The sequence below is a fragment of the Dendrobates tinctorius genome, unplaced genomic scaffold, assembly GCF_039654945.1.
Source record: "Dendrobates tinctorius isolate UK_male_01 unplaced genomic scaffold, ASM3965494v1 ptg000024l, whole genome shotgun sequence".
Classification (NCBI taxonomy): Eukaryota; Metazoa; Chordata; class Amphibia; order Anura; family Dendrobatidae; genus Dendrobates; species Dendrobates tinctorius.
The window spans coordinates 9,898,438-9,911,634 of record NW_027361692.1 but is presented as its reverse complement, the minus strand read 5'-3'; the positions used below and the strand labels follow the sequence as shown (position 1 = coordinate 9,911,634).

At 40.4% G+C, this 13,197-nt stretch overlaps 1 protein-coding gene across 1 annotated transcript in view; it reads left to right on the top strand.

The window, feature by feature from the left end:
- The window catches only part of KCNQ5 (potassium voltage-gated channel subfamily Q member 5), a 1,056,555-nt gene that overhangs the window by 152,793 nt on the left and 890,565 nt on the right, over positions 1-13,197 (top strand). The window lies entirely within an intron of this gene.

Here is a 13,197-nt window from a genome sequence, read left to right as displayed (position 1 = left end):
ATACCTTCATTATGGGTTCCTGCTGCCTTCATTATGGAGGCTTCTGCATCCAGTAGTGCATTATTAATGCGACCTTGTGTTGGTAAGTACGGATGCATTTTCTCTGTAACATACCCAGTTTGGGTTGTGAATGCCATTTCATGTTGTCCTGTAGTGCCTTTTCTATACATAGATATTCCAGACTTGTATATGTCATGTTATATTTATAGTCCTGAAAATGTTTTTAGAGAAATGTCGCCTATACTTTATGGGTGCGCCTGTCTTCTTTGTGCAAGTGTCACAAACTTGTCACCAAGCTTCACTATACCACATTGGCGTTAGTATGGCGTGGAGGTTAATAAGTGCCGACAGGCCATTATCACATGGCACCTGGAGTCAGACTGCCCCAACCAGGATGGTTCACAATATATTTCTTTGCATCTATACAGAAAGTTCCCACAAAAAATCAGCACTTGTGTTCAGATCATTCGTATGCTATTGATGGCCATCCTATTACTAAGTCATTTCTTTTTTTTTTATGATGGGGTCATTCCTCCCTCCAAAAAAACAAGTTATGCCTTATCCATATAAAACAGGGGATAACTTGCTGATTGCTGTTTGTCTGACCACTGGAATCCTCAAAGATCTAAAGAATGGGGCTCTGCAGCACTGTTCTAAATGCAACAGAAGTGCACAAGCGTGTCTTCCCCTCCATTCATTGTCTATGGGACTAGTGGTACCCAGTGGCTAGGGGATATGCGTTTTTTTAGGAATAAATCATTAAAGGAGTAGAACATCCCTTTCGCAATCTGAATGTTTGCCCCCGTTAAAATAAAAACATCTAAACTCGCCACGGTCCAGCGGTGTCTGCACTAGCATTCCCGGTGCCAACGTGAGGCTGTATCGTCACATGTGCCTTGCTCCCAATCAGCGCCGGTTTCACTGTGCCTGCCTTCTCTCTGACTTCCTGCTGATTCATCCGAAGGCAGGTACAGTGAAACTGGCGCTGATTGGGAGCAAGACTCGCGTGCCGACACTGCTGGAACACCACCAGTTTCAGATGTGAGTGTAAGTTAACGGGGGCAAACATTCAGATTGAGAAGGGGTAGTAATAGTAGTGGACAAAATAACAAAATTAGATCGCTTAAACAGAAGTGAAAAACTGTTAGCTGCTGATGTTTTCAAACCGTCTGTTTATAATCACATTTCAGTATTTCCTGTAAACTTTGTAACCTGTTAATTATTTTAACATTTATAAGCATTTATAATAATGATAGGATAAAGTTGACCAAAACGATGTCACTGTTCATCCTTTTCCATTCATATTTTAATTAGTTTTAGAAATCATGTTGAACGTTGGATGTCTGTGTTGAATTTCATACATTTTTTCACGTGTTGTCCTGTAATCTAATATATAAAGCTCAAAGTGTATGTGTCTGTGTGTATGTATGTGTGTGTGTATGTCTGTGTGTGTATGTGTGTGTGTGTGTGTATGTGTGTGTGTGTCTGTGTGTATGTCTGTGTGTATGTCTGTGTGTATGTGTGTGTGTGTGTGTGTGTATGTATGTGTGTATGTATGTGTGTGTGTATGTCTGTGTGTGTATGTCCGGGATAGGCATCCGCACCGTCGCAGCTACAGCCACAAAATTTGGCACAGTCACACGTCTGGACCCCGAGAGCGTCCTAGGCTATGTTGTGAGGCAAAATTTTAACCCCGCGCGTTCCAATTCACCAAACAATTTTGCCCCTATCTACATAATGGGATAAAGTCTGTATCAAGCCCCGCCCCTCATTGATGTCATAATGGTTGACTATGGGATGGAGGATGTGTGATGGGTATATGGGCACTGGACTATGGGATGGAGGATATGTATGATGGGGTATATGGGCATTGGACTATGGGATGGAGGATATGTATGATGGGTATATGGGCACTGGACTATGGGATGGCGAATATGTATGATGGGTATATGGGCTTGGGACTATGGGATGGAGGATGTGTGATGGGTATATGGGAACGGGCCTATGGGATGGTGGATATGTATGATGGGTATATGGGCACGGGACTATGGGATGGAGGATATGTATGATGGGTATATGGGCACGGGCCTATGGGATGGTGGATATGTGTGATGGGTATATGGGCACTGGACTATGGGATGGTGGATATGTATGATGGGTATATGGGCATGGGACTATGGGATGGAGGATATGTATGATGGGTATATGGGCACAGGACTATGGGATGGAGGATATGTATGATGGGTATATGGGCACGGGCCTATGGGATGGTGGATATGTGTGATGGGTATATGGGCACTGGACTATGGGATGGAGGATGTGTGATGGGTATATGGGAACGGGCCTATGGGATGGTGGATATGTATGATGGGTATATGGGCACGGGACTATGGGATGGTGGATATGTATGATGGGTATATGGGCACGGTACTATGGGATCGTGGATATGTATGATGGGTATATGGGAACGGGACTATGGGATGGAGGATAATTATAATTTGTTATAACTAACCATAGTTAGTTACTATGCCCGGGCAGCGCCGGGCTCTTCAGCTAGTAAAAACTAAATGCTTTAGTACATTTCTTGTTGGTGCGCCTTACTAGAAAGTTACAGATGACCTGTCAGCGCTTCTCATATGTCTATTTTAATAAATATTTATTTTTCTTTTATATCATTTTTGCAGCATCTTATATTAGAACTGTGACCCAGAATCATCATTGCCTTTGCTCCTGTTTTTTGTCTAGTTTTATATTTTGCACCTTTTTTTTTTCAGTTTGTGCCAAATTTTTTATTCTATTTGAGCTTTCTTTGAAGTCTATTTTCTGTGTGCTAGCCTGGTTTTTTTTGGTTTATTTTCGGCAGAATTTAGCAAACTTTGGCACAACTCTAATCCAGTCTCTTCCTTGGGTGTATGTATTTTTGAGTACGACATTATTTGGGCGCAATTGTGGCGAAAAGTGAGACTTTTTGAGATAAACAGTTGCAAAAAACTGGTTCAAGATAGAAATAAAAAGCATTTTAAAATTTGGGACTCACGAGCGCCATTTTGAATAATTTAGTGTAAAAAACAACAACTAATACAATAAGTCAAAAAAGGAACGTGACTTGAAAAAAAAAGGCAAATGATGAATCGGTGTCTCTGTTGTAGCGTTCGTCTGGTATTCTTCCTGTGAAAAAAAATGAAAACTGGATGATACAATCGGTGACATACACACCATCCTTCACAGCCTTGGAACTCATGCAGACGACTGTATTTTCGGTCTGAGTAGTACAATCCGATAAAACATTGGATTGCACTTGAACCAGTGTTATTCTATGGGTTTCTGCATATGTCCGATTTTTTTCTTCATACAGACTCTGTCTGGGTTAAAAATTGTAGCATGTCCAATTTGCATCTGATAATCAAATCACACTCGGCTATTCAAAACAATGAGTCACTGGAAAAAAATCAGACTGCACTCGGATGACATCTGAGTGCAATCTGACTTTTACGGGCTGACTGAATGGAGACGTTGGAGATTATTTTTTCTATCTTCTCATCCAAGAAAATCAAATCACACTGATCATACTCCGATCAAATTCTGATCAGAGTGTAATTAGAATAATTCGTGTGACCCTAACCTAACACTGTCCAATCACTGGTGATAGAGCCTCAGTGTCTAAGAACTCAAAGCAATATCAATTCTCGGTCATCAATTTATTTTTTTATTGTTCTAGGGGAAATAATAGGGTTTAAATCGCACACACATTCTCACCCTCTCTCCTTTCCTCATAGATTGTAAGCCCTTGTGGACAGTGCCCGGTCTTCCGTACCAGTGTGTTTGCTTTTAAACCCCCTGGGATAAAGGTTATAATATGCATGGTATAACAGCTGTAACTATAGGGAATGTGCAACATGCTTGTGAATTGTACGTTCTAAAAGAATTGTGAGTGGGATGTGTGTTGGATTTCTTCTTTTATTTTTACTATCCATTATTTATATAGCATTGTTCTGCACATAACGCATTCACTCCTGCCTGTTGTATACCTGCTGGCATGCTCTCCTCTTGGGAGCCACGGTATATGTAGCAGCTTTCTGGGTTCTCGAGGCGCTTTGTATTAGTAATACTCTCATTGGTTTACTCCAATGACAGCAAAATAATTAATAGAAGGGAAGCACATTACTGCCTTTGCACTGATAAATGCATAACATTATAAATTTGGTGGCAACGATAAAGTACCATGTACTATGTATGTGTGTTTGTGATGTGAAAACAATGCTGAAAAAAAATTGTTTTCTTATCACTCACTTTTTCTTGTTGTTTTGATCATTAACCATCACAAGTAATAGCTGATTATAAATCTGACTTTGGTATCGTTTATACTGTGGCAATGATAGATATCATTATGCAGCCGGTCATGAGATTCACAGACACCATCAATTCGGGTCTATTGAAAGAAACTAAGCAAGTCATATTATTTACCAGATCTAGCAGATTGTCTGGTATAAAAGAGCAATTACAGATAAAACCTTAATCAGAGGATGATCCACAAAGAAGAATGGCTTTACTGACCACATTTGTTAGAAACGCATTCTTATCAGCTTCACACAATGCATAAGGCAGGGGATGTCCATGTACAGTACAGTGTCCTCTCTTATTATATAAGTGCCCCTATAGGTAAAACACCTGGATGCCATATCTTATAGAAAGTGTCCATCATGTTGTACACATTAGGTCAGTATAAAGACAGCATATCTAAGAGTCTACAGGGTATGTCCACCTTTGAATATAGTTTTACAGTTATGTAAAGAAAAGGACTGAGAATGATATGGACCACCTAGCACTAAAGTTGATGTTTCAGCAAGGACCACTCTTTTATCAGGGAGTTTGTTTGACTTTAAAAGGAAAGTCATGACCTGTCAGTAAATTTAAATGTACCATTAATGCATAGCCAGCTATGGTCAGTCAGCGTGGGAACATTTCTTGATAAAGGTAGTCATCTTTAGTCTTTAGTTGGTGGGAATATATTGATGTGTCCCAATTCTATCACCCACGATATTGGTCTGTGGCCACTGCATGGGAGCCAGAGTACCACCTCTTCTCTCCCTGGCATCATGCCTGACTCTTCTTTTGATTAGTCATCCTGGTGCAATGTAAAAGTTACAGCCTGATGCACATGATCTCTTGCCAGGCTGACTAATCAAAAGAAAAGCCAGGAATGACGGTAGGTAAGATGCGTTTCTCCTGCTCCTGTGCCACATGTACTGACCACTATTGTGGACAATTGAATGGGACATTCCATTCAACTCTTACCAACTCAGTTGTCCCTCTCAGGAGTAAATTCTATACACGACACTACCCTAAAATATGTGGTTCCTTTGCTTTTGCGAGGCATTGGGAAAAGGCTTCTCATCATAAGACAACCCTTTTCAAAGATCACGAGCTCCTTAAAAGGGTAGTCCACTACTGGTCAACCTCTGTTAATCAATTTAGTCCCTCACAGAAAATAAAAACAATGTATATTCCTCTCCTACACCATCATTGTTCCAGCAGTATCGGTACTGCTACTCCCGGTGTGTGATATAACATTGTTGTGTCACATAACCGCTGCAGCCAATCAGTAGCAATCAGTAGTATTCAGATGCAGCCTTTTTACTATTTCATCAAGGCGGATGTGTGCACTGACAGGATATTGATGAGCTGCAGCTAATCAGCTACAGGCAGGCCCAGACTGGCCCATAGGGCAACAAGGGAATTCCCCTGGTGGGCCCTTGTACAGAGCTTGGTCCCCAACCCCACTGTATGGGCAGAACTTGGCATAATTCACTTAATTCACTCTGTACAGAAAAAGCAGCATCTCATCACTCATTAACCAAACCACCCAATGTATTATTATATAGAGAAATAGGTAAATTTGTGAATGAGGGTCATGTAATATTTGTATGCAGTTGAAAAGTGAACCCCATCGAAGTCAATGTTACTGGTGGGCCCTTGGCACCCCAGTCCTGCACTGGCTACAGGGGTCGCATGATACAACAATAATAGACTTGGTTTGAGTTGTTAAATTGTGTTTGAGGTCTCCTTTATCCTATGGCCTTCAGAAACTACACTAATGCTCTTATGTGCATTCCTCCTATTCTGTTGGCGTAATCTATAGACTGACTTATGAGTTAAGGTGTTACATTACTTATTGCACTTATCCAATTGCAGCCTGCAGAGAAACCATCATTCACAATTTTGCAAGCTACCAATAAATGCCATCGAGAAGCTTCTTGACAAACATATCGCTTAGCTGAATCCCTAATTGCAGTAGAAGGTTACTTGTTCCGGTTGCCCCAGGTATAAAGGATAACTTTATCCGGAATGCAAGTACTGAGCTGATCAGGAAGGCATGATTAGAGAGTTCAGCTCTGAACCCTGCACGATTGTGAATACAGCTCCAGACTATCTTACCAACTTTAACACATGTAAGATCAGCAGAAATAAGTAACAATGGACCTCATGCATCAGGATCAGCGGTGTTCATGCCAGTGATGATGAGGAGGCGTGCTGGAGTCAGACGCTCCTGATTCATGAAGACAAGCGGTGTACACCTTTGTGTAGGATTTGTGTTTTAGCAAACACCGCCACTTATCATGAATAAGACAAGCTACGGTCCCCACGCCAAAATCCCGAAACTGGCATGAGAATACGAAAAGTTGCAAATTTTTGGCAATTCGAAGTTGTGCCTAAATTTTGTGACTTTTCAAAGCTTTTACTTGAAATTTCTGGCATGAGAGCTTTGATGCATCGGGCCCAATGTATTCACAAAGTGAAGCGTTTATACTGATGCCGATTATTTTTGAGTAAAATCAGTGTTTTAAAATATTGGAAGAGAAAATGAAAAGGGCTCTCCCATAAGAAAAAAAGTAATCCAAAATTTTGGCCACAGCTTCCAGTCTTGCTCCTCACAAAGAGCGGATTTTACTAGGACAATCGGCAGCCACAGGCGATGTAGATTTACTGTACGTGACAATCACTAAGATGAATGGCCATCCTTGTAATACAAAGACCGTGAAGTCTGTTGGAACAGCAACTACTCTTACAGACTGGCTCCTCATTTTCATTCATAGAGAGTGGTCTGAAGCAGGGAAGACCACTTTGGCACATTCAAATACCCTAAAAGAGTGTTTAAACAAGGTTTGTCCTCACAACACAACTCAATAAAAAGTGTATGGAGTATATACAGCATTTTATTTTTGTGGTTGTCATGAAAATAAGAAGGTCCATATCAATATAGGGCTACGGCAGGCACTGTTTGTATCGTCTTCAGTGTTAAACAAAAGGAATATTCAGTCTAAATGTGATTGATTAACCCCTTAATGACAAATGAATTTTATATAGGACATATGTCAGGTCTCCCCATTTGATGTGGGTTCCAGCACTGAACCCACATCTTCTCTAGTACATCACAAATGATTTGATCAGCTGTCATGTGCCTCTTAAAACCACTGGTGGAACATGTTAAATGCCGCTATCAATCACTGACAGCGGCATTTAACATGACCGTGCTTGGAAGCGCATCAATAACTCCGCCCATCGGCGCCCTGTCACATGCAGGAGACCCCTGTGGTTGTCATTGCCATTCTGCAATGAGCGCAGCCCGTAGCAGATGAGCATTTCTACTAGATGTAGCAGAGCTGAAGTCCTGCTATGTGTAGCACAGGCGATCAGAAGATCGCAGCTTCCAGTCTCCAAAGAAGACCATTGAAGCAAGTAAAAAGTGTAAAAAAAAAAAAAAAAAAAGTTTTTAGAAATATATAAAAATTAAAAAATTATAAAAGTTGAAATCACGCCCCCCTTTGTGCCCCATTTAAAATATAACAATAAAAAAATATCAAAAGTACACATATTTGGTATCACCACTTGCAGAATCGCCCGTTCTATCAAAATATAAAACAAATTAATCCGATCAGTAGATGTCATGAGAAAAAAATCTAAATGCCAGAATTATGTTTCATTCGCCACTACATTGCAATAAAATGCAGTAATAAGCTATCAAAACATTGTATCTACCTCACAATAGTATTAATAAAAACCATACAAGTCTATAGGCCCATAAAAACCCAGCACAGCACACGGGTGGCATCAGTGTGTGCAGTCTGTGTGTTATCCAATATCAACACTGTAATGGAGAGGAGAAGCTTTGCAGCTTATTTTTATTTTTTTTCATAAGTGAAAGTCGCTGATGAAACACCAATGGTAAAAACTGACACACTGACCAAACACTGATGAGCAATAGTCCATATTTTTACTTATGATAATGATCACAGAAGTCTGAATGAGGGCTAATATTCCAGCATCCTGAGAAGCAGAACCTTGAGAAACACTGCTTCCCATATTAAAGGTAGAATAAAAATTCTAGTTGGAAATTTGCCATTGGGCATTATCCTCATATAGGCACATCATTATCAGCATAGAAGTAGCAATGTGTACATGCTACTCTTAGAGGGAATCTGTCAGTAGGATCAACCCTTTTACGCCTTCTATTTGGGCATAAATGTCATGGGAAGCTGAATATAATGATATCTTGATATCTGTGATCTGATTTCATATTCCAGAGACATCCACCTTTTTCTTATATGTAAATCAGCTGTTACGATCTATGGGCTGGACACTGATCTGCAAGAGAATCTACCTCCAGAGATTATTACACATGAAGGTGGAGTTACCAGTGTGATGTGTAATGGTTACCACTGTTACCAGTGTAATGGTTGCTCTTTGCTCTCCTTATCTCACTGCAGAGCTGTGTGTGATTATACCTGACACATCTGCAGGTTCCGCTCAGCTTCAGCTTCCATCTCACAGGCAGACAATGTGGCAATATTGTTACAGTACAGCAGAGCTGTGAGAGCTGCAGCTGCTAACATGTTTTTAAGGAGACAACGTTTTGTTCAAATGTTCGGTGTTGGTTACATGTCTCACACTGGTAATGCCTCCTGTCATTTATATTTATCTATGGAGGTAGATTCTCATACAGATCAGTGTCCGGCTGTGGATTCTCTGGAATAAGGCATCAGATCACAGATATCATGGTGACATTTATTCAGCTTCCTATGACTGATGTTCCATTTATACGGCTTAGGGGGTTGATCCTACTGACAGATTCCCTTTAAAGTCTGCTATATGAAGCCTATGAGGACCACTAACAGGGGAGCTCCATGTACCCACAATTGAAGACCTAACTTACCATATTAATATTAGAGTTAACTGATTTCCATTAAATAACAATGCAGCGGTTAATGTTTTTATGCATTGCTAAGTGCTATGTGACTTTTAACTTTATAAATTATAGAAAAATAAACTGCACTTCATTTCTAAGAAATGTTTACTGTAGTCCCTTAACAAGATAATTTCACTTTATGACACAAAATATCCCTCTTTAAAGTCGATATAATGAAGCCTTTGAAGTATTTTTTCGAAGAGAGAGGTTCTTATTGATAATTGCTGCTTTTGTTATACTAGGGGACTAGAAGATGTCAATCACCCCTTGAAGTGATCCTAACATCAGCAGCCTGTACTTGATATGCAGGCTAAAAAGCTGAAGGAGAGTAACATTAGGTCCCGTTGGTCCAGTGCAGGTGGACAGGTGATTGACTTTGGCCAAAAATAAGAGTACATATAAAAATGTCTATCTCCAGGAAATATTACTACCTTAGCTGTCAAAAAAGACAACTTGATAAGAAATAGATTTTACAAGCATTCAAATGTGCACTTTTTTACACATACTATTTAAGGGAAGGGACTTTTTTTATGGATCCCATTTGTATCAGTGGGGTGGAAACTGTGTAAAGTGTTGGTGTCAATCTTTGTTTGTACTTCAAGGTCTGTTCTTTTAGCCTGATAAAACATGCCAATTTTTGTAAAAGGAAGAAGCAATCTGTGCACTTAAAATGGGATTTCTTATTAGAAAACCACCTGTCTATATGCCCATTTACGGTGTCCCCTCTATTAAAGAAGCACTCCTATCAAGGTTGTTATCCCCTTAATATATTGCAATCATCATATTATATAGCACGGTGCACTTACAATTGCTCATTTTGCCTTTCTACCCAGCTAATTCTTCTCTATTCCATTAGGTCTATGACATCAGGTGATTAAAAACTGAATAGCTGAATCACTGTAAGCTCTATGTATAAACAGGAAGTCCCTTTTTCCTGTATGAATCAGCATTAGAGCTACAATTCTACATCACTGCAAAGTCTCTGGCAAGGGGAGGAGCAGACTTTGCAGTTATGTAAAAAAAGGGGAAGAATTAACTGGGTAGAAAGGCAAAATGAGCAATTGTAAGTACACCGTGCCAAATAATATGATGACTGCAATATGTTAAGAGAATAAAATCTTTAATGGGAGGAGTGCTTCTTTAATGTTAAAATTGTCAAATAAGTTGAACAATTTTACCTGGGTGGTGTCATAATCCAGTGTGGATCTGACAGTTTAAATGGATAAGTGAACTTTTTTTCCTTTGGCTAGGTGCCAAAGTGATGTGATTGACCCCGGTGGCCATTAGAATTATTACACGTGGTGTTGTTCATTCTAAGTTGCCCCGGTGGTGGTGAGTGGTAGTGCACTTTAGTTTCTTTGGTTTAGTGCACGTAATTATAAATCAGGTGTGAGGCTCTATAAAAGAGAGCCAGGTGGGTTCAATCACTGTTGGTGATATTGTGTGTTAGTCATCCACAAGGAAGCCTGGGTGAAAGAGGGAGCTGAACATGAGTCCTGCGCAGCCCAGCCAGAGGGGACGAGTGGCAGCTAGGTGGTCTGCAAGAAGGGCTGGCATAGCGTGGTGGAGTCACAGTTTATGGTGTTTGCAGGAAGTGCTTGCATGGCTTGGTGGAGTGACGACTATAAGAGAGAGTTGCACTCAGCATGTGGGACGTGGTGGCTGAGAGCTGGACTCAAGCATGCTGGACTTTTTGGCAGAAGCTGGACTCCTCTTTGGGGCTCTGTTTACTGGGCAGCTGCAACTGGTGGTGGACTCTGCTCTAAGGCTGCACTATGGTGAAGGATCCAGTTATGGTGATGGATCTGGGTGGAGGAGAAGATGCACACAGGTGGTGGGCTCTGTTGCTAGGAGCGTGCGCAACAGAGCAAAGCTAAGTGGTGTTTCCCCTGTATTGTCATTTTCCCTTGTGTGTTTAGTGCAGTGGTGGGATTAGTTTCCGCACCGACCAATTCCCTAGTGAGGGTTTAGGTTCAGGGCGAGCTAGGGTTTTTAGGTTCCTGTGCGTCGCCCGGTGCAGAACCGGCATAGGGAACGTTAGGAGTGCAGGGACACTGGCTCAGGGCAGTTCAGGAGGTCTCCACTTCCCTATTCCCTATTGCAGGGCCCACCATTGTTAATGTTACCCAGGTTCCCCTTTATTATTTAAATTCGCCTTACTGGAGGCGGGGTTTCCAGACTACTTTATGTATAACGTGTAATACCTAAATTCGCCAATTGGAGGCGGCGTATCCAGCTGCATGTTTTATTATTTAAATTTGCCCCACTGGAGGCGCTGTATCCAGGGTCACGGGTGTCTTATGGGTTCGCCTTGCGGTACTCGCTGCGTCCAGACACACGTGACCGTGACAGGTGGACTTTTGATTATCATGTAACACCGCATTTTTTCCCGTTGTGGCCATTGCGGAAGAAATCTTGTAACTTTACCCATAGATAACAGGTGATGCCATGGGTTTTAGCTCAGATGGTCTTCATTCTGAGAGGGAGTTGTCTAGGGATTTACCCGAATGGACAGTAAATTGATACTTCTTTTGTGTCATATTTCCAATCTGTTCATCTAGTTTTCTGCTCTACGAGATGTATATATACAGTAATACTTTTTTGTCAGGAAAAAAAAGCTTCTTTATGTGTTAATACTGGTGTGTAAAAATAATACCTGTCATGAAAAAACATATTTTAGTAATGGCAGGTTAGAAAGGTCTGGTTCTTTTTGACCAAGAGGAAACCTTTTCTAACAAACATTTTGCTAAGAGAGATTGAGTAAAACAGATGAATGAGATGTAACAGCTGGCTTCATGCCTCATTAGCTTTTTAAGACGGATTCTCTCCATCCTTCAATAGGTGATGCTTAGAGGAAATGGGTCTGATTTATAAGTACTGTACAAACAGGATTTTCAAGCCATTATTTTCTTCTCCTAATGATGGATTAAAATTGTAGCGTACAGGTACAGAAATGATCATTTCAGGTGGAGAGACAACAGCGAGGCTTAGGTTCCGTCTTCCTTTGCTGAAGGGGAAGTTCATGTTCTATTTTAAGACGTGCTATTCACTTGCAGCTAAACTAATTGTAGTTGACAAATATTGAAAGTGATATATATATTTTTTGTTACTAAGGTTCTCATGAAAAGTCTACTGATAGAATACATTCCTGGCTTATTTGTTGATCACAGTTGCATAATTTATTGCTAGGGAAATGGTCATATTTCTGTGCGGAATCAAGAGATCCTAGGTTATTTTTGGCTTCTTTTTTGGAAACATTACATTTGAGAGAATGTGATAGAAGCCTGTGAAACTTCAAGACCCATGGTGCGTTAGGATAAAAACAGACCAAATACAGATAAAGAATTATACTTGTTTTCTGCTATGGACACAATGTGGTATGTTTATTTTGTATTGTTTTCTATTTGCGTCAGGTTATTGTGAATTAAATCACTTTTGACACTGCTTTTTACTAGCATACTAGAGATGATTGGATAGAAGAACCTCCCTTTCCACATTGCAGCATTATTTTCTCTTTGGGTATGTTCCTACAGTTTTGTCATCGCCATATAATGTGAAACGTTCTGAGACATTGTGCCTGCTCCAAATTAAATTGTAAAATCCAAATACATGCACGGAAGAGCCACGCTAATACATTGAGCATCAAAGCAGATCTCTATTTCATTATGACGTCATTAATAATCGTGCATTTTAACAATGTAATTGGCTCAGCTTATCTCTAAAAATGTGCTAGCATTAACATACATACATCTCATTGGCTATTGATAATACTGTCTACACCCAGCTGAAAAGTTTAGGTGTGTTTTTCCCTCTTTAGTTTTGTTTCTTTCCTATGTTTTCTCTTAAAGTGAACCTGTCAGCAGGATTGTGCACAGTAACCTACACACAGTGTCAGGTCGGTGCCATTATACTGATTACAATGAAACCTTGGTTGATGAAATCCATCTTGTGGT